General features: G+C 36.6%; 1 protein-coding gene across 1 annotated transcript in view; it reads left to right on the top strand.

Moving 5' to 3' along the window:
- Positions 1-22,519, top strand: part of B3GALT1 (beta-1,3-galactosyltransferase 1) — a 64,238-nt gene that overhangs the window by 1,023 nt on the left and 40,696 nt on the right. The gene's annotated exons all lie outside the window — the stretch shown is intronic.

Below are 22,519 nucleotides of genomic sequence, written 5' to 3'. Positions count from 1 at the left end.
GCAGTAAATTACCTAACCTCTTGAGACATAGAAGGAGCACTTATAATATAAGAGAATTTAAAAATATGTAGCGAGAACTTAAGCTGGAAATTAAATGTTTTTCCAAGATGAAAAATGGAAACAAGTGCTGGTAATAGCACTTTGTAAAATAGAACTTTCATGTTAGAGATCCATTATAGTGATGTAGGTGACTAAAAAAAATTAGGATTGCGATTCCTTTAATCTTTATGTGTACATTTAAATACACATAGCCCATTTCTCCTTTTTATGGAAGAGTTTGAAGTCCTTACAAATGAAAGCAAAAACCAAATGGCTGGCATTAATCATACAGAAAAAAATTAAAGTCTATATACCTCCTGTGGTCTTTTAAAAAGCATTAATAATAAAGTATTTGCATAAAGTTAAAGCAAGAAAACACATGTCAGAAAACATGCATCTTTTTGACATCTGTGAGCTACTTCTCTTGATCTGCTCTATAAATAGAGACTAATTATGGAAAGGCTAAAAACAAGACAATGCCCTAGAAAATAAGAGACGCTGTCTTTTTAAAATATACTCAAAACAGTGTGAGTAAATCTGTATCATACAGATACACAACCATTAAACACATTTGAATTATAAATCTTTCTCAGTCTAGTCTCCCTCCTTTTACAAGCAATGGTTAAACTTCCACTGACTCCATTCAAAGCAGAATCAGCCTTGATGCATTCTTTCTCTAGTAATATTTTCTGGCCTACAGAGTATCAATATTAACTGTGAATGTCAGAACAACTGTACAGGCTCTAGTGAAAAAAAGTATTCAGTCCTCTAAATGAACGCCTGAGCTCTAACTTTTACGTGAAGACAGAGATCAGGAAGTCAGCTGCTGTTCATATTGCTTTTATAAGAAAGCAATATTTCATAAACAAAAACCAGAGGCTTGGGGAGTACTTAGTAACATAATCCATTCCTTCCAAAGTTTTCTTTTAAAATAACTTTATTCTCCTGCTTTGGTTATAAATATAACTTCAGAAACAAGTATGATCCAAGGCTAAATTCCAAACCCAAAAGCTGATGCAATATAGGGGTCAGCAGTGAGGTTGAAATTTTAAATTAATATGCTGAGTCAATCCTGTCAAGGTGGGTGTTAGGGCTTCTCAGTTTCAAAGAGTACCTCAGCTGCTGTCTTTGGACAGTAATGTTTCCCAGATTCACTGCAGAAGTGTATATCAAGCTGTTTCTTAGAGCAAATAGCAACCTGTCTATATATCAGCAAAAGGAGGCTGGCAAAGGACAAAATAGAAGGCACTTCAGCCACTCAGAGCTGGAGAGCACTATTAGAGGGACTGGAATGGAACCAAGTAGAGAAAGATATCTTCCTTGGGAGCTGGGAGGAGGAGGTGGCTGGATTAAGCCGCAGAGCTCAGCCAAGTTACAAGTTTCATGCAGGATTTCACAAAATTAAATACAACCATGGCCTTTTCTTTTTAGACATCTGCACTAAGAGAAGGGAGATTAAGATGCCAGAAATTATTACCCTTCACAGGCAGAGTCACTCAGAAATCCAATCTGTATGATTGCAGATACTTGCAAACATTGATTCACCAGGATACAGCACTGAGCTACAATTCACATAGTTTTAGCTCCACACAACAACCCAGCAATCAGAAAATTTGTCCCATTAGAACAGTGTACAAACTGACAGTCTGCTATGCTGCTTTACAAAATCATCATGGGAGGAAATATCTTTAGGTTTGCCTTAACCTACCATCTGCCCACACAAAAAGTCAAAATACATTAATTTACATACAACATTTTGCCAGCCATTAGCAGCCGTTAAGCATTATTCCTTCCTCCCACCCTTCACCTTAAAAGGGACTATTCTGTATTCCTTCAGTCATGGCATATACATTTTCTGTGAAGAAAATAAACCAAAGCAACTGGATATGTATCAGTGTGCAAAAAAGCACAGTCTAGGGTGGAATATACAACCCAGTGCACATGCTCTCTATTTGCTATATACTGCTACCCTGAAGTGCAGAATATTTGCACAAATATAGGGAATGCTCAATGGCAGCAGAAGGCAGCGCTTGTAGCCTAGACCAGTCCTAGTCTGTGCCTTCAGAGGTCTATTTCAAACCATCTGGACATTAACCTAAATAGCATTTATTTGAGTTTCAAATAAATTACACATTCTTAGTCCTAACTTCCCGTTTCAGAGTGCAACAACATTTTAATCTATCCTAAAGTGAGGACAAAATGAATCATGTAAGTCTAAGTGGATGCATTGGGCATGCTAAATGAGGAAGGGGCATAATCATTTAAAGCAAAAGCAATTAGATCACAGGGAATGCATTTAAATAGTTACAGCAGCAATTATTTCATTTCCAGCTACTTGAGACTGTAAGACCGTAATCTGAAAATTTAGTCAATGACTTTTGGTTTGTAGACAAGTGCTAAACTACAGGATTTTAGCTTCCCATGGTTAACTGATGAGAACGTGCTTTTCATTCATTCGTGTTTTTTAGATTTTATTGTTAATGCAGAAAAAGCTGCATAATACTGAAAGCTGAAAGTGCAGTGTCAAATAAATGGAACTTAATATCAAAACAGCAGGGTCAGTTGCACTTTTTTGTAATTTTTCATATTTAATTAACTGAAAACATCAATTCTGAATTTTAATTCACTGACAAATAACTTCATTAACACAAAATTATGATTGCCTGTGGTGTTTCATGTCCTTCCAGAAGGCTGACTTCAAAAACATACATTTGGAGGGGGAGGGTGGCAAGAAGGAAACACACTGGAACAACCTTAGCTTGCATTACTGAAAGCAAAATTCCCTGTACAAACTCAAATTGAATGGGATCTTGGAGGTGAGAATAGAGCAGGGATTACATAAAGCAAGTTGTGGGAATGATGACTGGAGGAACCTGGCAAAGAAAAAGGGGAGAATCCTCAAGGCAGGAGATACAACAAAATAACTAGCTGCATTAATTTAAAGAAAAAAAGGAAAATGTTGACAATGTGTTCCCATAGCCTTTTGAAAGAGAGGGAAATAAATTGGAAGGATTAAACAGGATTTATCAGTCATCAGAGGGATATGCCTCTTTCTTTTCTCCCCTCCCACCTTCTGCATCATCAAAATTCAGCATTATCAGCAGAACATTTTTCACCTTCTCAAATAAGGTTATGAACAGCAGTCCTGATGCCATGAGCATGGCAAAAGTTGCTCAGCTGTGCCTGGTTCTCTCTGCTACTGAATAATCTATTGTAATCAATGTATTAAAGAATAAACCCAATGCAGTTTTCATGATGGCAACCTGAGGAGCTATACTAAAATTACAGTTGATTATGTATGTATAAGCTGCGTTTAGCCCTCTGTAGAGGACGTCAGGCTTGGCATGAAATGACTCTTCAGCTTGATAGGCAGAAAAGAACAAACAGCACTGATGTTCAGCTCACCGTAACGGTGATATCTGTGTTGCAAAGCAAAGAGGTAAAATTTCACTTTACTCAAGCATCATATCTCATAGAAAGAAATAGCATTTGCTTGTTTTATTTATACAAGTGCAGAGGACACTGACATACATACATACAAAAAGGAGCACTGAGTGCAGTTCTGTTATGTGCTACAGGAGAACTGCAGAAGAAACGTGTGAAAGAGAACCATACATATGCCCAGTCCTCAATAACGTCAAGGTTGCATATTTATCCATGATAACCACTGAAGGTATGCCAAAACACACCATGCTAGTGGCCAGTCTATTACTTGCTTTATTGTGCCAAAGCATTTATAGGTAAGTCACAACTGCTTGGTAGCTCACACAGGAACTTTTGATCTCTTCTGGTCAGGCTAGTGCAGCGAACTATTTTCTATTTCTTGCATTAATCCTTTGCCTGTTCACTTTGTCCCTTCCTTTCAGACACTGTACAGGTTTTGGCTGGGATAGAGTTAATTTTCTTCATAGCAGGTTCGTACGGTGCTGTGTTTTGGACTTGTGACCAGAACAGTGTTGATAACACACCAATGTTTGAGCTATTGCTGAACGGTGCTTGCACAGGTCAAGGCCATCTCTGTTTCTCATGCTGCCCCACCACCAAGTAGGTTGGAGGTGCGCAAGAAGTTGGGAGGGGACACAGCCAGGACAGCTGACCCCAACTGACTAGAGGGATATCCCATACCATATTACGTCATGCTCAGCAATAAAGCTGGGGGAAAGGAGGAGAAAGGGGGGATGTTCGGAGTTACAGCGTTTGTCTTCCCAAGTAACTGTTAGGCACAATGATGCCCTACTTTCCTGGAAATGGACAAATAGCTGTCTACCGGGGTTAACCCACAACTGACACAAAATACCCAGTTATTTTAATTAGTAGCAAAATAGCAATGTATCCCTCTATTGTCCTCTTTGCACCTCTTTTTTCTTCAGTCATTAACGGAAAACTGAATGCATTTACTAAGAGCTAGAATGAAAAGAATACAAATGTCAGGCTTTTACAAGGTCACAAAATACTTGTGTTTAACTCTGGCAAGTTTGTGTAGGGAAAAAGTACCATGAATGGAAGAGGTCTGGACTGCATTGTCTGTCTAATTTTATCAGTATTTCGTTTACACTTCTGCTTCTATTTTATTCCTACAGACCATGTCATCTAATTAGTCTTTGTTTTACAGGTTTATTGAAATACAGTTCTGTAGCCAGGAGTATTAGTCGTGATTATTTTATCTGTTACTAACAAAAGACATTCACAGAAGATGACAACTCTTACTTTAAATCCTGTCCTAAGAGACATAAGCTAATCCACTGCACTGATAAAACAAGATTGGTTTTGATTCACATATATGATAAAAATCCTCTCAAATAATATTTCATATGCAGACAAAAACCAAATCAAATAATAAATTACATTACATAGTTTGACACAGTAATACAATGGTTAAAATTGCATAAGCCTAAGTAGGTCAGAACTCCCACTGACTTCCATATGAAGATGTGGGGTTTTGTACTTGTCTTCTCTCTGAAAATACACATCTATGTGAAATAAAGTATTTTGCAAAATGTATTTTTGATTCCCGAACTTTATTTTCATAAGGTCATACTAATTTTCTGTCTAAAAGACTGTTCTAGAACATCAGGAAAATATGTGCAAAAATAAATATATTCTGTTCTTGAACTTACTCAGTTAACAATAACTGCCATATTAGTGAATAACAAACATTTCAGGTAGACTGAAAACAATTTTTCTGTTAGAAGGGCATTAGAGATGTAATCTTAGATTTTGCTAATACATCAAGAGTTAAGCTCAGGGAAAGATCAATAATGTATTATTGATTACAAAATTTAACACTATAAAAACATAATTTTGCAGAGATGAATCATTTGATGAATGATTAAAATACTGAAGCGAAAAGAGGTTGAGAAAGAGGTAGTAAATGTTTTATACTTCTGTAAATTTATTTTTCCTCCAGGAGTAAAAAGCACTTCACAAAAGGAATTTAAATCTTTGAAGAGTAAAATATGTTAGTTAAAAAAAAAAACCAAAACCAAAACAATCTCCCCTATGTAAAATGATACTATATACACAACTTCCTCAGAGGCAAAGCAGGCAAGCTGACTAGCTAACACATCTGGCACAATGTCAGTATAGAGTATCAGGGGAAAGAAGAAAGAGAAAGGAAACTTACATTTTGAAATTATATTACTATCACAGCAAAAAAGATGTAGATTTTTACCTGATACCACTGTCTCTCAAAGAACACTAATCCCATTTATAAACCAAAAATAACACTTGCCCCTCTTTCAAAAGCAATCTCGGAAATGAATCTTTGTGCTATCTATAAAGAGCACACAGCCTGGATATAACTTTTTTTAGTTAGTCGTCATAGCTTATTTAAAAGCTATGTGGACATTGCTACTCAGATATTATCATGGACCAAATGACCATTCTCTCAACCTCCTCTTATCTGAGCCCAGAGGGCTTGTCATCAGAGAGATATGAAAACACACTCTCTGCTTCAGCAGGCTCTTAGTTGTTCTTCTGCACTGAAAGCACTAGGGGGTTCCTATAACATGAATTTAATTTGTGTAGCAATGATATTATGAGGCATCGCTGTACATGCAAAGTGCCACTTTCCCTCATAGCTTGGTAACAGTTTTGAACATTCGTAAACATCAAAACAAGTATGAACATTTTTAATGCTGGGGATTCAACATACCAGTGATGTTTCTCTCACCACCGTGTTTTTTCTGCTACTAATGCATACACACTGATAGTCTCTTATCCTCACCAATTGCCTTAACATGATGTTCTAAACTTTTTTTTAATACATCCATAAATCTTTCCAAATCATGTTGCTTAACCTTTAGTCACCTTGTTATTATCTAACTTCCCAATTAGCAGTAAATTCCAAAAATTTTCAGTTACTGAGTAATCATTATCTTAACCTAGAATCTGTAGTCATAGGAGCATAACTCATTTTTTCCACCAAGTACTTCAAAAAGTAGCAGCCAGTAACAAATTTTAACCTTTCATTTCCATATTGTGCTGAGTATCACAGTGAGCTGAATGAGTTTTGTCACTGATTTTAATGGGACTAATCTTGTATCTAATTAATATATTCTTCTTAACAAGACAAAAGTTGGTAAGCTTCCAGGCTTTAAATCTCCACTTGAAAACTCTAGTTTCTTCATCAGAGACTTCTCTAAGAAGTATCTTTGACTTGTACCCAGACAAGTGACCCAGGGTGCTGCAGGATAGGGCTAGCATAACATTATACTTGTCACCCAGAAATAGAACAGATTGTTTTGGAATCTTACCCTTAATCATATTTAAGCATAGTCTATGGACTAAAACACAGCACCCTGAATTCCATCTCGTATCTTCAAAACCATCTGGTTTCCTACCTTCTCTGTCTGGATAACTCTATTGAAAAGCATTGATTACACTGGTCTTTGTTTCAGAAATAGAAAGCTAAAGCATACAAATATACTTGTCATAGCTAGAAGACACAAAACAAAACATAAGAAAAGTCTTTTGTAGTATATAGCTTCTAACCCTCTTTCTAACACTAGTCTGAACAAAGGGCCAGGACTAAGCATTGTACATGTTTGTATACCCAGAGCCCAAGGAATTTGATGAGTTTTCACAAAGAAGAGCTTATAGCATTGTGCTCCTGATCAAAAAAGTTTGCAGCAACTCCAGCTTTAAGCAATATAAAACAAGCTAGATTTCAGTACCCAAGGGTGACAAAGCCTGAAGGAAATCTTGGGAAGAACTATATTTAGGCAGTCTAAATTTCCATTTCCACCTTGAATACAATTCTAACATGATCATGCAGATGAATTTGAATTTACTAAATTCTGTGTAGGAAAAAAGTCTGTTTACAAAAACAAAATTGTATGACACAAATATTTGAAACAAAACCCTTTCCTCCAGCATAATAAAAAGTGAATGAGGATGAATTTAAGGATTCTTTCTCCAACAGATATTTAGCAGAAGTTTTACACATCTAATTGCTTTTGCAATGACAAAAATCAGACAAGTGTTTTTTTCAAAATAGGGGTGAACCAAAGTTATCTCATGATAGGCTTGAATCATCTTTAGTTCCTCCTCTTCAGAATTTTTTTTATGAAAGAGATTTAAGAAGGGGTTCAGTTGTGCCAAATGAAGGTTGTAATGACTGATCAATATATAGGATATCAGATTCAAAAACAGAATCTCTTCTATCAGAGAAAAAAAGGTGCTCCTGAGTACAAAAGCAGTATGCTTTTTGTCTCACTATATATAATACTGCCGCTATTTCTTACTAGGCAGCATATCAGCTAAAAGCTTCATTTACTGTCCTTCTCTTTTTTTGTTCACTGATCATAGCACAGGGATGTGGATAAGACTCAAGAGTCATTCTGGGGAAAAAGAAATTAAAAAAACCCCACAACTCAAACTCACCAATTAAGCTACATCCCAACCTGAAAACTGCTTTCAATCACAGAATGGCAGACATAAGCACCTTGCCTCTGAAGATGATGAAGTGGGCTTCAAATACATACCAGCAAGAAAAGTATATGATAATATTAATGTTATTATTAGATAGTTTCTTGTTTCTTTTTAATTGATAGCTCAAGTTTTGTTCATAAGCAATTCTAGCAGATCTTTGTGTTCACATAGAAAGAAAAACCTGCCTTCAAAAAACTTTAGTGCTATAAGAACACCAATGATATTTCTGAAGATATACCTGCCTACAAGACGACTTTGGATCTTTAAACTGAGACACATGATATCTGTCTTTCAGATCAGTGTCTGCTCAGCTTAGGAAAAAACAGCAGCCAGGACATCGTAAGCTAAGAAAGTTGTTTGCAGCTTTAATAATGCACTAGTACTTCTATTTCGGTTAATACCTATTTACTTTGAACTTTATAATACATTAATTTGTCTGTTTTTCAAATTACAGATGAGTGAATTTATGATTTTTTTTTTAAAAGATAACTTTAATTCTTTCATCCAAGATGTCTTGCCTAAACAGAACTGATAACCATTAAAAGCATCAGCATAACACATTACTCATTTGCACTGTTTTGCTAGAATGCCCCTATGTATAGAAACAATTCTTACTAATGATAAATGCAGAGCAAAATTCAGGCCCATGAAGAGATAGATAATTCATATGTTAGAATGTTCTTGCATATATGTGGATTATCTTGACAATCAATTCACAAAAAAAAGGGAAGCTTAGAACCCAGAGGGTACATTTTCAAAGCTTTATCCAGGAGGTACACTCATTAATCCTATTAATGAATAATAGGATTAGCGTATACACCACTTATTTTGTGGTTTACAGCTTTCAAAAAGTCCCACATTTAAACCAAACTTAAGGAAGAAGATGAAATAAAAAAAATCCTAGTAACGTGTCAACCAGTGATTATTCCTTTCTATTCATGTATAAGCTGCTCAACAGTACTTTTACGTCTTTGTTGGAATTACCGCTCCTGGAAAGCAGCAATTCTAAGGCAGATTTTATTGTTTTGGGTACTAACATAGAAATGTTCCTGTCCTGCTGAATCTTCGATTTCTTCTTTCGACATTGTAAAAACAGGCACCCTGATATATCTATAAAAGATACTACACAGCATAACTGTGTCCTCTACATTAAAAAGGACATACAGGTTAATGAAATGTAGGATCAGCATTTCTCTGACAGTGTCTCCACATCTTCTGGTTGCCAAGCAACAAAATACATTCAAACTTTTTGGGTTTTCATATACGAAAACAGCTTTTGGGGAAAGTGTCCAAACAAACATCTGTGGATGAGAGTTTTTTTATTTGCTTACAGAACAGACACTACATCACGAGGACCAAACTTATCCACTTCATCTCTCACAGACAATCTAAAAAACTCCACGTTTAGTTCCTGAGGATTTGCCTTTCTTATCTCTTTAATCTTGACAAAAGGACCATAAAAGGCATTAGGTAAAGTCAGTTTTCACAGTTACTACGGTAGACCATCTTATTAGGAAACAGATCAAAACCACAAGCTCATTCCACACAAGCTGCAAAACAATTTCCACACAAAAGTGATTTTGGCCAGAATAAAGTGACACAAAAGAAAGATTCTGGTCAAAAATTAAAATCAGCTATGCATCAGCTCAGATATAAACTAGCTGACATTCCTTCCAGGTGTCTTGTGTATCCGTCATACCTTGTAGAATATTTTCAGGCTGAGATACGTTGAACTATTAACTGTTTTCACCTAGAAGAATATACATCAGAAATATCTGATAAACGACTTTGAAGAAAAGTAACTGAAGCAGAAGTTGGGCACATGACTAATTTTTCTTTAACTTTACCTTGGACAAAGTACTATGGTGAAATAAATTGCATAGGACTACTTCTGCTATTAATTTTCAGCAAAGCATAAGCATTTCTACCACCACCACCAAATATTCTCAAATCCAAACATACGGACTTCACATGAAAACCAACTATTTCCTAACATACATGAAAAAAAATCCTATCTACAGAAAAATTCTAGGAGGAAAAAAAAAAGAGAGAGGAAATTTAAACCAATTCAACATTGACAGACAAAGGCACGTTTTAGATGCAGTAATAACTGCACGCCCTTCGAGCTTTTCAGTTTTATAGATGAGTGCAATTTAATATTTTTAATTTTATGCAGATGGTTATTTTTATTCCTGTAAAGCTAGCACAAAACCAGTCTAAACTATCACAGAACTAGTATCATCTCGTTTATTCTATAATTTTCTACGCATTGTAAAGGGGCGAGACCATCGCTTATGAATTCTAGTGCAAGGTATGGAATGAACCTTAATCACACTGTTCTGAATGTCTTCTACTATGCAAGTTCAAAGCTGAAGCCTGAAGCCTAAGTATTTTGGACAGTGCAAGACAGTGATCCTGAAACACAAAAATAAACTGAGTTTGGATTAATACCTGCCCAATTATACAACAATCTTTGTGAAATACCACCAAAACATATCCCCTCCCCCAGAATATCATCAAACACTCTGGGAAATGAAAAGTGTCTCGTAAAAGAAAAGTGTTTAGCAATTCCATTTTTCTGCTCTGTGCATCTGGGGTAGTTCTGAATGCACAACCTATATATAGCATCTCTGGATGAAATAACCAAAAGGGCAGAACAATGACAAACTCACTGAGTCGCCCAAGCAGAATCCTGCTTCAAACTCCCACCCAGGCAGCAAGTTAATTTTTACAGTGGCCAAGGATGGGTACTACCATTCACCGATTATACCCTCAGTTTCAAGCTACTTTTAATTAATAAATAAGTAACATTCAAAGCACAAAACTTGCCTATTCCCAGTTTGCTATGAGAGTTACCATGTTGTTTCAATCACTATTCAAAGCACTGAAGCTACCAAGCAGGTATGTTGGACCATGTGAGCCCTTCTTGCCAAAATATGGAAATGGTTTAAGCTCATATCCCAGTTCTGAGTATTTCTGAAGAAGAAAACAGAATCTGACATATTAGCTTTAAAGAGACAGACTACAACAGTAGAATTGAAATTGCATGAGGGCATGACAGGCAAGGAAGAGAAACATTTCCCACTACAGTGACTGAACATGCTGAGGGTACTGCTGAGACACTGACCTTTATGAGTAGGGAGATTAGGGATGGGAAGCGTTACGCATCTCTCATCGTTCTTCCCCAATAACAGCCAGTCACTGCAAGAAAGTGGACACTGCACATATATAAGGTGCCATATTTCTGTTAGGAGGTAGATTTTTCTTTTTTTTCCCTCCATGTTCTGCTGTAATTCATTTCCACTTGGCATTCCAGCTGTAAAAGTTGCCCAGTATGGGCTTTCGTACAGCCAATAAGTGGAACTAGAATGCAAAAAAAAAAAACCAAACCAACGGTATTTTAATGCTCTACTTTCACAAGGATTCACCAAGGTCTGCCTGATTACCTTGTTATAGTATCTTATTTTGTTCAGTATTTTCTAGTAATTTTAAACTTGCAATGCTACTTCATGTCTCCATAGAGCCAATATTCCTGTTTTGCACAGATTATTAATTGTTCAGAAAGGTATTTGGAACCTTAAGGTCTGCACAGGCTCCTTGACCCAAAAAGTTGGGTTAGTATTACACAAGTCACTAATGGAAAAGTGACTCAGAATAAAAGTATTGATTAAAAATAGCTTGATAACATTGTGGTTAACTGTAATTTATATGTCCTACCCTCACAGCAAGTAGCTTCTGACATATGCTTGGTCATGCTTATTGAAAAAGTTATAATTTTTATATTTTACAAACAGACTAGGAAAAAAGATGAGGGAAAATTTTTTGTAAATCTAAAGGAACATAAACTAACTAGAATTATATATTCAGAGGAATGTAATCTGCAAGTTACTTAAATGCACACTAGCCAACACTTCCGGTGATAATAATCATCTTTTCATTTACTTCAGAGCTATGTCAATATTAGGTTTCAGTTTTACTGCACATGTATGCAATTTAAAATAACAAAATATCCATGAAAGCCTTTGTACATGTTATTAGAGAAAGGTCTTTCTTTTCATTCCTTATGTAGTATCAAGGTATTAATACGAAAGCTCTGTTTCTAAAGAGGCCACCTGGAGCTCTGTATTATATTGTCATCACATAGCCCATTTATTGTACCTCTAGCTACATATTTGTGCATAAGTAGCTCATGCAAATCAGATAGATGGTTCCAAGGATGAAATTTCGCCCATTGCATGTCAGGATTATGTCAATCAAGGTGCTAAGAACAAGCCATTATATATCTACTCTATTAAAATGCAAACCACACAGAACTTCAAGATTCTGTGTCCATTTCAGGAGGATCATAGTGTTCAAAAGAATTAAACAATAAGATAAGAGGTACCCACGTGGAAGTGACTGGATGTTTAGGCTACTCGATGTGCTTTTATTTTCTAGCATTTTCTACTCTTATAAGTCATAAAGATTGTCTAAATGCACACAGATAAGAAATTTCATAACACAAAAATCTACTTTAATGCACCACAAGGACATTTGCTTCACTGCCAAAGAATGCAGACTGTATTTGAAAAAGACTTTTAGTTGACTTAGCAAACATGGCAAAGGCATAGTGAGGTTGCTGGTAGCTGGTCAAGACTGTCTAACTCCATGTAACAGGATGGATCATAATACAAAGTAATCGTCTGTTCTAACGGCCTTAAGAAGTCCATGAAAAGTACAATTTGGCCTCACAAACACGCTGTAATTGAGAATCATGACTAGCTATAGCTGGGAAACTCTAGCTCAACTAGAAGTTGAGACTATCAAGAGGAATGAGTGGCATATACGATTTATAATGCATAAATGAGAAAGGAAGGAGGAGTAAAAGGCTATGGACAATTGTTAACACTGCATAGCCAAAAGAAACTCTATAAAAATAATAAAAATGCATATTAGGACTCTCTGGGGTACAAGAATAAATATGAAAGTATCGTCACACTTTCTTTTCTTCATGTGTGGGTTTCATACCCATAGTAGCTGAGCACCCAGGATGCATGTTGCTTTTTGAAGGGAGCAGTGAGAGGCCTCAAGCAGCAGAACAGATGATTCTTTTAAATTCTGGTTTCTGTGACAGCATACACAGTCAGTGTATATACAGTGAGAAGTGCCCCAGCTTCCTCCTTTTTCCTCCTACTGCCGAGCTGCACGAGGTTGTACAAGATTCCTACTGACTTCAATTGTTTCAGTTTGGGCCACGTTCTTTCTGGAATTTTGAAGCATTTTACAGTCCACACTAAGATGTTTATTTACCTTTATTGTCCCTCTTCTTTGTTTTTACTTAAAGCCGTTTACTTAATTAAATCCAAGCATTTAAATGGTCTTTATGACATCACTCTACTGAGTGCTGATACTACAGTGCTATTTCTGCAGTCATTACAAACCCAATTGTTTATTTACTTGGAATTTAAAAATGAAAAAACCATACATGACTCGTGTTCTCTCGTGCTCTCAATGCATGGCTAAACGTTTCTCAGATCCTTGCAAATATGTACATACAAACTTTAATTTTCACAGAATAAAATGTCAGGAGGTTTATAACAACACACAAAGAATAAAATGGCTTCATTAGAATTGTGCTTTTCCACCTGTGAGGATTTTTCTCACTGGTCTGAGAAGTGTACTGTGAAGAACTATGCATGCCAAGATAAGAGGCATCTTGGATGTTTATCTAAATATCTACGCTGAAACTGATAAACATGGAGTTTTCTGGACATCACCCATAATGTAACTCAACTGTCCAATTTTGCAGAAGATTAGGAGTACCTCAGAAAAACTTCTGGTAAGTAGAAAGCTCTATTAGATATTAGATTAGTGCCAGGTTAATGGTTGCCTGATATGCCAATTAAATATGAAGCTATTTTTCTGTAACCATACCATTCAAAAGCTAATAATCATCTAATCTCGCCAAAGATAGAAAGACTCTGGTAAAAGGTATGAAAATAGATTTTTACTTCCTACAGAGAACTCCCCATTCTAGAGCACCTCAAACCTCACAACCACACCTATGACAGTAATCTGAAACAATCATTACATTGTTAAAAAGGAATTGGGAAATTCTGTCATGTGACATATCCATACGTATGTAGTAGGGTGGAAAGAAAAGACAGCTCATGTCAATCAAACTTGCATGATCTATGCACAAAGTAAAATTTGACAAGCAGATATTTCTGTAACCAATGCTACTGCTTAAATATAAGCAGTGCTAAGGCTTGAACTAAAGCAAATGCATCTTTCAGTTCACTTCAAGTTGTAGAAAAAGAAGATGTAAAGGGCATCTGTTGGGATCCCTGAACCAGAAGAAGATGTCCTCTGTAACATCCCAGTCTTAGAGCAACTAGAGTACTCATTGCATGATTAAACCCAGATTTTAAAAGACCACTGATGATAATAAAAAGCAAAAAACGAGGATCTAATTTTTAAATGCCTGGCACACCATTCACTCAGCTGAAGATAGTAACAATCATGGTACTCTGCAATTAAGCTGTTCTGAAGTTTTTCAGCACTGATTCAGCATTCCTCAAATTTGTCAGCTCTGTTGTTTTCTATAGGACAATTGGTGGACAGGATCCTCAAAATCTTAGTAAACCTGTCACTAACAAAGCTGTAGCATTCATAGGTTCTTAGTATTATATATTCCTAGTTAGATATATAACTGCTGATTATTTGATTGTAATGAAATCATGGAATGACAGATCTTTTTACAGATGTTCAGAGAATTATTCATTCTTATTAAGAGATTTGCGACATGCACAGACTTTGTATTTAGTAATGCTTAGCCTAAAAATAATCAACAAAATATTAATCCACATCTAAATTCATTGTGAATGTCAGAGAAGCCTTTGAACAGCAAAAGCACAATCTGCCTTATGTACCCAAAATCTCAGGCAGGGTTGAAAAAACGTAACACGAGTATATTTTTCATCTTCCTGTGAAAGTGCCAGAACATTTAAAACCATCACTCATAACAGTAAATCAAAATCTCCCAGTATTGCTTGTTGAAACTGGCTTTCAAGATAGAGGGTGAACAAAAAGACCTTTTAAAATAAGTTTTAGGGAATATATAAATTGTCTGAACACTGCCACGGACAATCAGTTTTAATAGCATATGTCCAACAGCCTAGTACAGTTTCTTGCTGTTCTGGGAGCCTGCCAAAGAAAGAGACCCATCCAGAAATTATAAGGAAAAAAAACTCAAGAGAAAACTGATAATAACCCATAACTTATATTCTTCTTTATCTATTCTAAAGCCTTTCATTCAGTATCCATCGTCATAAAATCAGTGTTCCTGATGCAGCATGGATTAAATCTTCATTTTAATAGAGAAATAATTTTTTAAAAAGCCTGAAATTCCCTATCTATTGACAAACTGTACAGTAACACATTCAAGATTTATCCTACTGTGTAACTTTCCAGAAGAGCATCTGAGAATTATTAATGACATAAGCATCACTGAACCATCGAATAATACAAGACCACCTAAGTTTTGTAGATAGAGAACAACTAAAGAGCAGAGGCCATAGACCAAATCAGCAGGAAACCTTACAGCACAATTAATATCTCCTAAAATATACTCCTGTTTTAACTTCTAGGAAATGTTTCACCAGAGGAGAATATTTGTTAAAGGAGCAACTACCTCCCTTTTTCTAAATAATTTAAGTGAACCTTATTTCTGACAGACACTGGCAACTCTGGTTACCAACGGTTTATTTTATTATTTAATGCAGAGCTTTAGTCAGACCAGCTTGAGCAGTACCTATCTGGACTCTTTGTAAATAAAGCTGTGTCTGCCCTGAGAAAGCACAGTATGGTGTGTGCTAACGAGCAGGGTTCTGGTTCAACCACTAAGAGAGTATCTTCAATAGCTAATAACAACAGGCCATGACGGCATATCAGACACTGAGCCCAGAGCCCAGGAATCCAGCATGCGGCTGGCAGACAGCTCAGCTTTAATGGGACTCACAAGTTGGTCTCTTCTCCTCCTACTCCTGCACCTTCACTGCTCCTCACATCACAAAATGCAGCCTTATAGCTTTTCACCTTAACTAGCAGCATGAGGAACACGCTCCTTAGAGCAGGGAAAGGCCAGGTACCATGCCTGAGAGAGGCCAGAGGAGGTGGTAGGCACACCAGCACAGTGTGGTCGGCAGCTGTCAGGCACACATGCTGCCGGGCCTGCCTCCTGACCTCCCCAATCAGCGCTCTGCCCTCGCTCCATGGCTCAGTCCAGCCCACCAGCCTGGGAATTAAGCTTGGTCCAGAAGTGTGCTTTTCCAAAGTGAAATGTGTTGGAGGGACCCTAAATCCAAACCTGTACCCAATATCCCATGGTCACTGTGCCCTAACCTCCATCTGGCCAGTTAAATTCTTTGACATCTAAAGGATGTAATATTGGACAGTTATAAATGAACCTTTGGCTTAAGGGGAGACATTAGGCAGACTGAGAAGGTCAGTCCCGTTGAACCATCTGCTACATAAAAACAGAGCTGAATTAATGTAGATTTGAGTAGCTGGACTTGTGAAAGCATAATTTATGAAAACTAAAACATAAACATTTCTTTTATGCAAGAGCCTCTTGCACTCTCCAGAGAGATTTACAGATCTGAAAAACAGCGAGGGGGAGATTTGCAGCCTAATAGCTCTTTCATCTAAGAATGGGGAGCTCTAACTTTTGCTTCCCAGACTATTTCTTTCTTTTGTATTCAGAATAGCAAGGATCAGATGAGTACCTTAACTTGGAAGGGCTCAAACATAGAACAGATATGAGATCTGCAGCTTTCCTTTTGTGCAGTGTCTCCTACTTTACCAGATTGAGACACGCCCCCAACCACCATTGTGAAGCACTGAATTCTGTGCATGTGCCTGGAGGTGATGGCAATTTGGGATGCCACACTGCACAGCAATAGACTGAGACGTTCTTTATTTGTAGCTGCCTACACACCTTTACCCAATCTACCTGTTTGTCAAAGTTAGGACTGCAACTAAAGCTGAGACTGAAGAAGCCTTTGAGCTTCTTACAAAAGGAGAATTTATCAAGGAATTTTAAAATATATTTTGACGTAGTCTGTAACATAAAAATCAACTTGCCTCTCACAGGATCTAAACATTTAGGACTCTCTTCTTTCTTGGCTTTTTTGCTGGACTTCTGATCTTTTTTTTGCCTTCGCAATTTATGCCTATAGTGCAACATTTTCAGGAAAAAAGGCATGTGAAATTTTAAACTTCTATTTCCTTTCATATAACACTTCTTACATTCTAACCTGTGCTGTTTTTCCACTATAGCTGAACACTCTAATTTCTTTTACCCACCTCTTTTCAGATTTTCCAGTAGTCAGTGGCAGCAGTCATCGAAACAATGCATTATAAATATCTGCAACAGTAGGAAAGGCTCAGCTAGCATGTGTTCTTAGGCAAAAAACATACAGGAATACTGAAGTGTCGTTTTCAAATAACATTAGTTTCTGAACAGATGTGAAAGAGCTTGCTTTCATATTAGTCCATGTAAGCCTACATAATCTCCTAACAATCTGGGATCTAAAATACATGCTTTGTGCATCACTGCATACTCATTTGACAACAAGTTTGATAACATGCTTTGGCTTGCTATGGATGACTGAAATTTTGAAGAAACTGTGTACCCCAACAAGCTCACAGAAACGTACAATTTATGGTGAGATTTGAGAAGGGCTCTGTACTCGTCTGACTGCTTTTACAGCACAGTGGATATCAGTGTAGTGGATATGAGTGGTAATATGCCTGTTGATTTTAATAAAATCTAAGTTACACAAATGATGGATGCATTCAATCTTAACCCTTACTGGGTACCAGTCCCTCTGGGCACTGTCATTTCCTGGTAGTCTGTGTACTCCCAGATGTAAAAGCCCCATAAAACGAAATGTTTATGTTTTAGTTTTCATAAATTATGCTTTCACAAGTCCAGCTACTCAAATCTACATTAATTCAGCTCTGTTTTTATGTAGCAGATGGTTCAACGGGACTGACCTTCTCAGTCTGCCTAATGTCTCCCCTTAAGCCAAAGGTTCATTTATAACTGTCCAATATCACATCCTTTAGATGTCAAGCAGACTGAATACAGGCACGCTTTTCCTAGAGGACAGAGAAGTGGTAAAACATCTCAATAAATGAAAGAAATTACTGTGGACTTCCAGGGACCAGCAGACATTTTCCATCAGTTCAAACTACTTATGCCGCTATTAATAGAAGCTACTGATGTTAAGGACTTTTCAAGGCTGATACGGTCTGGTCTGGTAGAAGGATGTGCACTTTACGCAGAGCTTGGAATCTGGCCCTAAGTTACAATGAAGCTGGAATGAGTTGAGCCTTCACAATTTATATTTTACAGAACAATGACAGTTTGCAATATTTAAAAAAAAAACAAAAAACCTTAAAATCACATTAGCTTCCATAACAACCCCAAAAAGCAAAATTCTAGTAAAATCATAGCTATCTCTAATCCACCTCTATATCTCTTATTCTCCCTGCCTAGCATAAATAATATTAGATACGAAATACCTGGTTGAATGCAGCAATATTTCCTTTTCGTTATTACTGCCCATTGTTAAAACTGAATATAAAAACATTTTTATTACTTTAACACTCACTTTAGGCTTCAAAAACCAGTGCATTTAAAATAAACCTTTGCTGAAAGCTTTATTCCATGTCTCAGTTGTAACAAAGTCTATTACAATAACATGCAGGAGATCTAGAGGTTTAGTACAAAGATGAGTCTATCTTTTATATCCACAGCAGGGAGATAGCTATTTCCTCTCCTGTCAGGATGATTTATTCAATAAAAAGAGAGAACATAAATTTAAAAATGCACCATTTTTTTTCTGCATCTCAAGAAATAGCAGAGATCATAGGAAATTAAGAAAATGGACTCCACCATAGATATTACAACACTACGCATTTTGGAACAACAAACTGAATCTCTGGGGAAAAAAAATGTATGTGTTTTTATATATATATTGCAAAAACTTCTATACTTTGGGTGGTTAACTCAAGAAAGTCTGTCCTTTGTTTTCCCTGTGGTTTTGTGCTCCCTCCCCAATCTTTCTTTTATTAGGAAAAGTTTATGAAATTTTCTGTATAGACATGTATCCATGTAGCTTATATCCAAAGACATAAAACAATCTGCTTTTGGTGCATTAATTAGCAGAAGAAATTATCTACAGGGAATTTTAAAAGCTGAAGTTTAAGCAGGAGGGCTTTGAAAGCATAAAGTACCAGGGATAAAGAAGGAAAAGACAGACAGGGTTAAAAAAGAATCAGGTCATTCTCTGTATTATGCTTTTTCAAAAGCCATAGTGAATAGTACAAGTAGTACCGGCAATAGAAAAGGGACTACCTATAAGGGTCGACACTCTCCTCCATGGGTTCAGAGCCAAAACTTTTGTATTTCGTTCCCACCTGACACCTTATCTGAATCATTTTCTCAATCTCTTCCCTTGAGTGTATTTTCCTAAATTATGATAGGAAGAGTGGAAGTAGTGTAAAACTTTTCATGAAATCTTAAATTTTCCCTAGAAAGTTTTGTCCTCTTAATTGCAGGAAATGCAATTGCAGCAGGAAAGGAACAGAAGAGAAAGAAATGCAGATTGGTCTCTGCCAGCTTTATAGAGCTAGTGGCAACTAGTACTGACACTACGAATACTTTCAGGAGGTTCTCATTCACCATAAAATTTTGCTGCAATACTGGGAAACCGAAAACAACAGTGTCAGGAGAGGTCACAGTAACCACATGCTCTCTAGTGAAGTTTTGTTTCATGCTATAAAACCAGGGAGTCTGGCAAAGCAGAACTCACAAAACACTATGATCACTAATTCTCATGTTTACACCTTCTGAATTGGATTTTTAAAAAAGAGACTTCTCCCCCAGAATAATAGCCTTTGGCAGCATCTGGAAGAATGACACTGCAGTGAAATCCATAACACAGACTGTGAGCAGATGTCATGACAAGATGAGAACAGTCTTGCAACAAAGGAAAGTGACCGCACACAGTAATAGCTTGTGAGGATGAAGCAAGCATTGCTAAGAACAAAGAACAATGAAACCATAAAATTACACCATTTCCTCATCCAAATTTCTCAACAGCTTCATTCAAAGCCCCTTCTTCTAAACTGGTAATTAGGAACATTTTAATTATACGATTGTAAGATGAAGGCAACCATGATAAAAGGAATCACAAGACCAACCTTAGACGATGTAGATTCTACTAACATGGAATATATTTACTTGCTCATTTTAGACAGACCTCTTTTCACATTACCCTGAACCAATGTGGATTTAAGACCTCTGTAATCACATTTAGCAAGGTATTGTGGTCAAAGTAATAAGAGCAGTTATTCAGCAGAGTTTACTAGGCATACAGGACTTCTGGGTCTTTTTTTTTTTTGTGTCTAGGTCAACTTTATAGATCTACACATAAGTACATATAAATGCACATTCTCTACATTGTTTGAAAGGCCAGCATATGTCCTCAATTTTCCCCTCTACACATATGTGTATCTCATAATATATGTCCCGTGTTTCTACTAAGATGGATAGATGGGTGAATCCAACTATCTTCCATCAGCTGTATTTCTTCACAGTCATCCAAAAAGGGGTCTCTAGTCCCTACAACTAACAGCACAGTCCTCTTCTTCTGTTACCATTTATTATTACATGCAGGCAATGGACACGCATGTTCAGATACTGACCTGCGTAGCTTAGGCATGATCCTAATGAGTTATAAATACATTCTGGGGAGTTATCAAGAGGAAATCAGAAAGGTGCATTACCCGATAAAGTGAGAACAGTCACACATTGTAATTTATTTGAGAACAAAACCATACACATTTAGTCACTTTAAAGAAAGGAATGCATTTCCCCAGACTCCTTTTGTAAAATCCCAATCATCCAAATAAATGACCTGTGAAATAAACCTCTATCTAAATTAGCCCATAACCTTCAAGTCTTTCCCCCACCAAAATATCTTGAGTCTTTAACAGAACCATGTCTCACTTATAAAGCAACCTTTAAGCTTCATAGTTTTATTCAAGGAACATATCACAAAGAAACAGTACAATTTCCCTTAGTTCTAGGAAATATATCACAGGAATGCCCAAAGCACTGTTAGACTATTGAGAATTGGTTACCATTGCAAAATGCAGTGGTCTGATACTGCAAACATCTTCTCAAGAACGTGCTTCTCCTACCCTATATTCTTTATGTAAATTGACTTTTCTATACTCTGCCTTTTTTCATTGTGTAACTACCGAGTCAGCTTATCCCCAAACTTATCAAAAGTTACGAAACCGCAGTCAGTATCCATAATAACTTACACCACTAAAGGCCTTGGTGTATATTGTTCAGTGTGGAAAACAACATGAAGTGGAAGAAAAAAGCACCACTTCTATACTGCATTTCTCATATGCCATTTCTTTATAACACGGTATACTGTTATTCCAGATAAGTATTTAATTACTCATAATAAATTCTTCTATAATTTACATGGCTAGGAACCACGCTGTGCTAGAATATGTAACATAAATAGCAGAATTTTACTTTTGTACCATAGACATAAGTCACTTGTTAATTGGATTCTCACATTTGGACATCAGCCTTTAATCTCATGCTTCATTGACCAGGAAACAGTTGCATTTGTTCTGGGCTTCCTAATTGTGATGTATCTCTCTGATAGTATAATAGTCACTCAGACTCACCTGCTGCTTAAGATTTTCCCTTATCAAGTGGGGTCTGAGGAAATTAAAGGCATCCTGTCTGTGAAGTGTCCTTCTCCTCACTGTGTCCTTTAGATGACGTTCACAGGAAAAGTAGGAGGTCAATGATCATTGTGTCTCATGACTCCATGTGAGACATGTAGAATTGCTGATCTGTATTACACCTGAGTGGATAATGAAAAATAAAATGTTAACTTCCTTGAATTTTTGCATGGCAGATAAATATTTAATGAAATATTTATGCAAGAAGCATCAGAAATTTCTAAAACGGATAGAAGAGTTTTGGTTTAAAAACTCAGGGTAAAATCCCACAAGCAGAGCCACCTGTAGGTCTGCCTATAAGTCAGCACAGTTCCAGATCAAAAACGTCCCAGCAGATCCATTTTCAAGCTGTTGTCAAGCACCACTGCAAGATCTGCTGTAATACGGACCCTCTGCCGCAAAAAAAAAAAAAAAAAAAAAAATCTGTTATCTGTAATAACAGATATTGCAGAGCCTAGGTTATAATAACTTTTTTTTTTCCTTTTAATCTCTGATTTAGTTAAGGATGCCTAATTTAAAACAAACAAACAAAAAACAAAACAAAACAACACCCCCACCCCCCCAAAAAAAAACCAAACCACAACCTCATTCTACTTATGCAACTGTTAAATATATTATTATTATTGGTACCATATTGCGAAGCCGTTCAAGTTTATCAGGGCTGTGTCAGAGACCCAATTGCTAAATTACACAAGAAGATGAATACAAAAACACCCTCTCCTAAAAA

The sequence above is a fragment of the Aptenodytes forsteri genome, unplaced genomic scaffold (assembly GCF_000699145.1).
Source record: "Aptenodytes forsteri isolate BGI_AS27 unplaced genomic scaffold, ASM69914v1 Scaffold255, whole genome shotgun sequence".
Taxonomy (NCBI): domain Eukaryota; kingdom Metazoa; phylum Chordata; class Aves; order Sphenisciformes; family Spheniscidae; genus Aptenodytes; species Aptenodytes forsteri.
The sequence above is the reverse complement of the archived record's forward strand: the minus strand, read 5'-3'. Positions and strand labels throughout refer to the sequence as shown.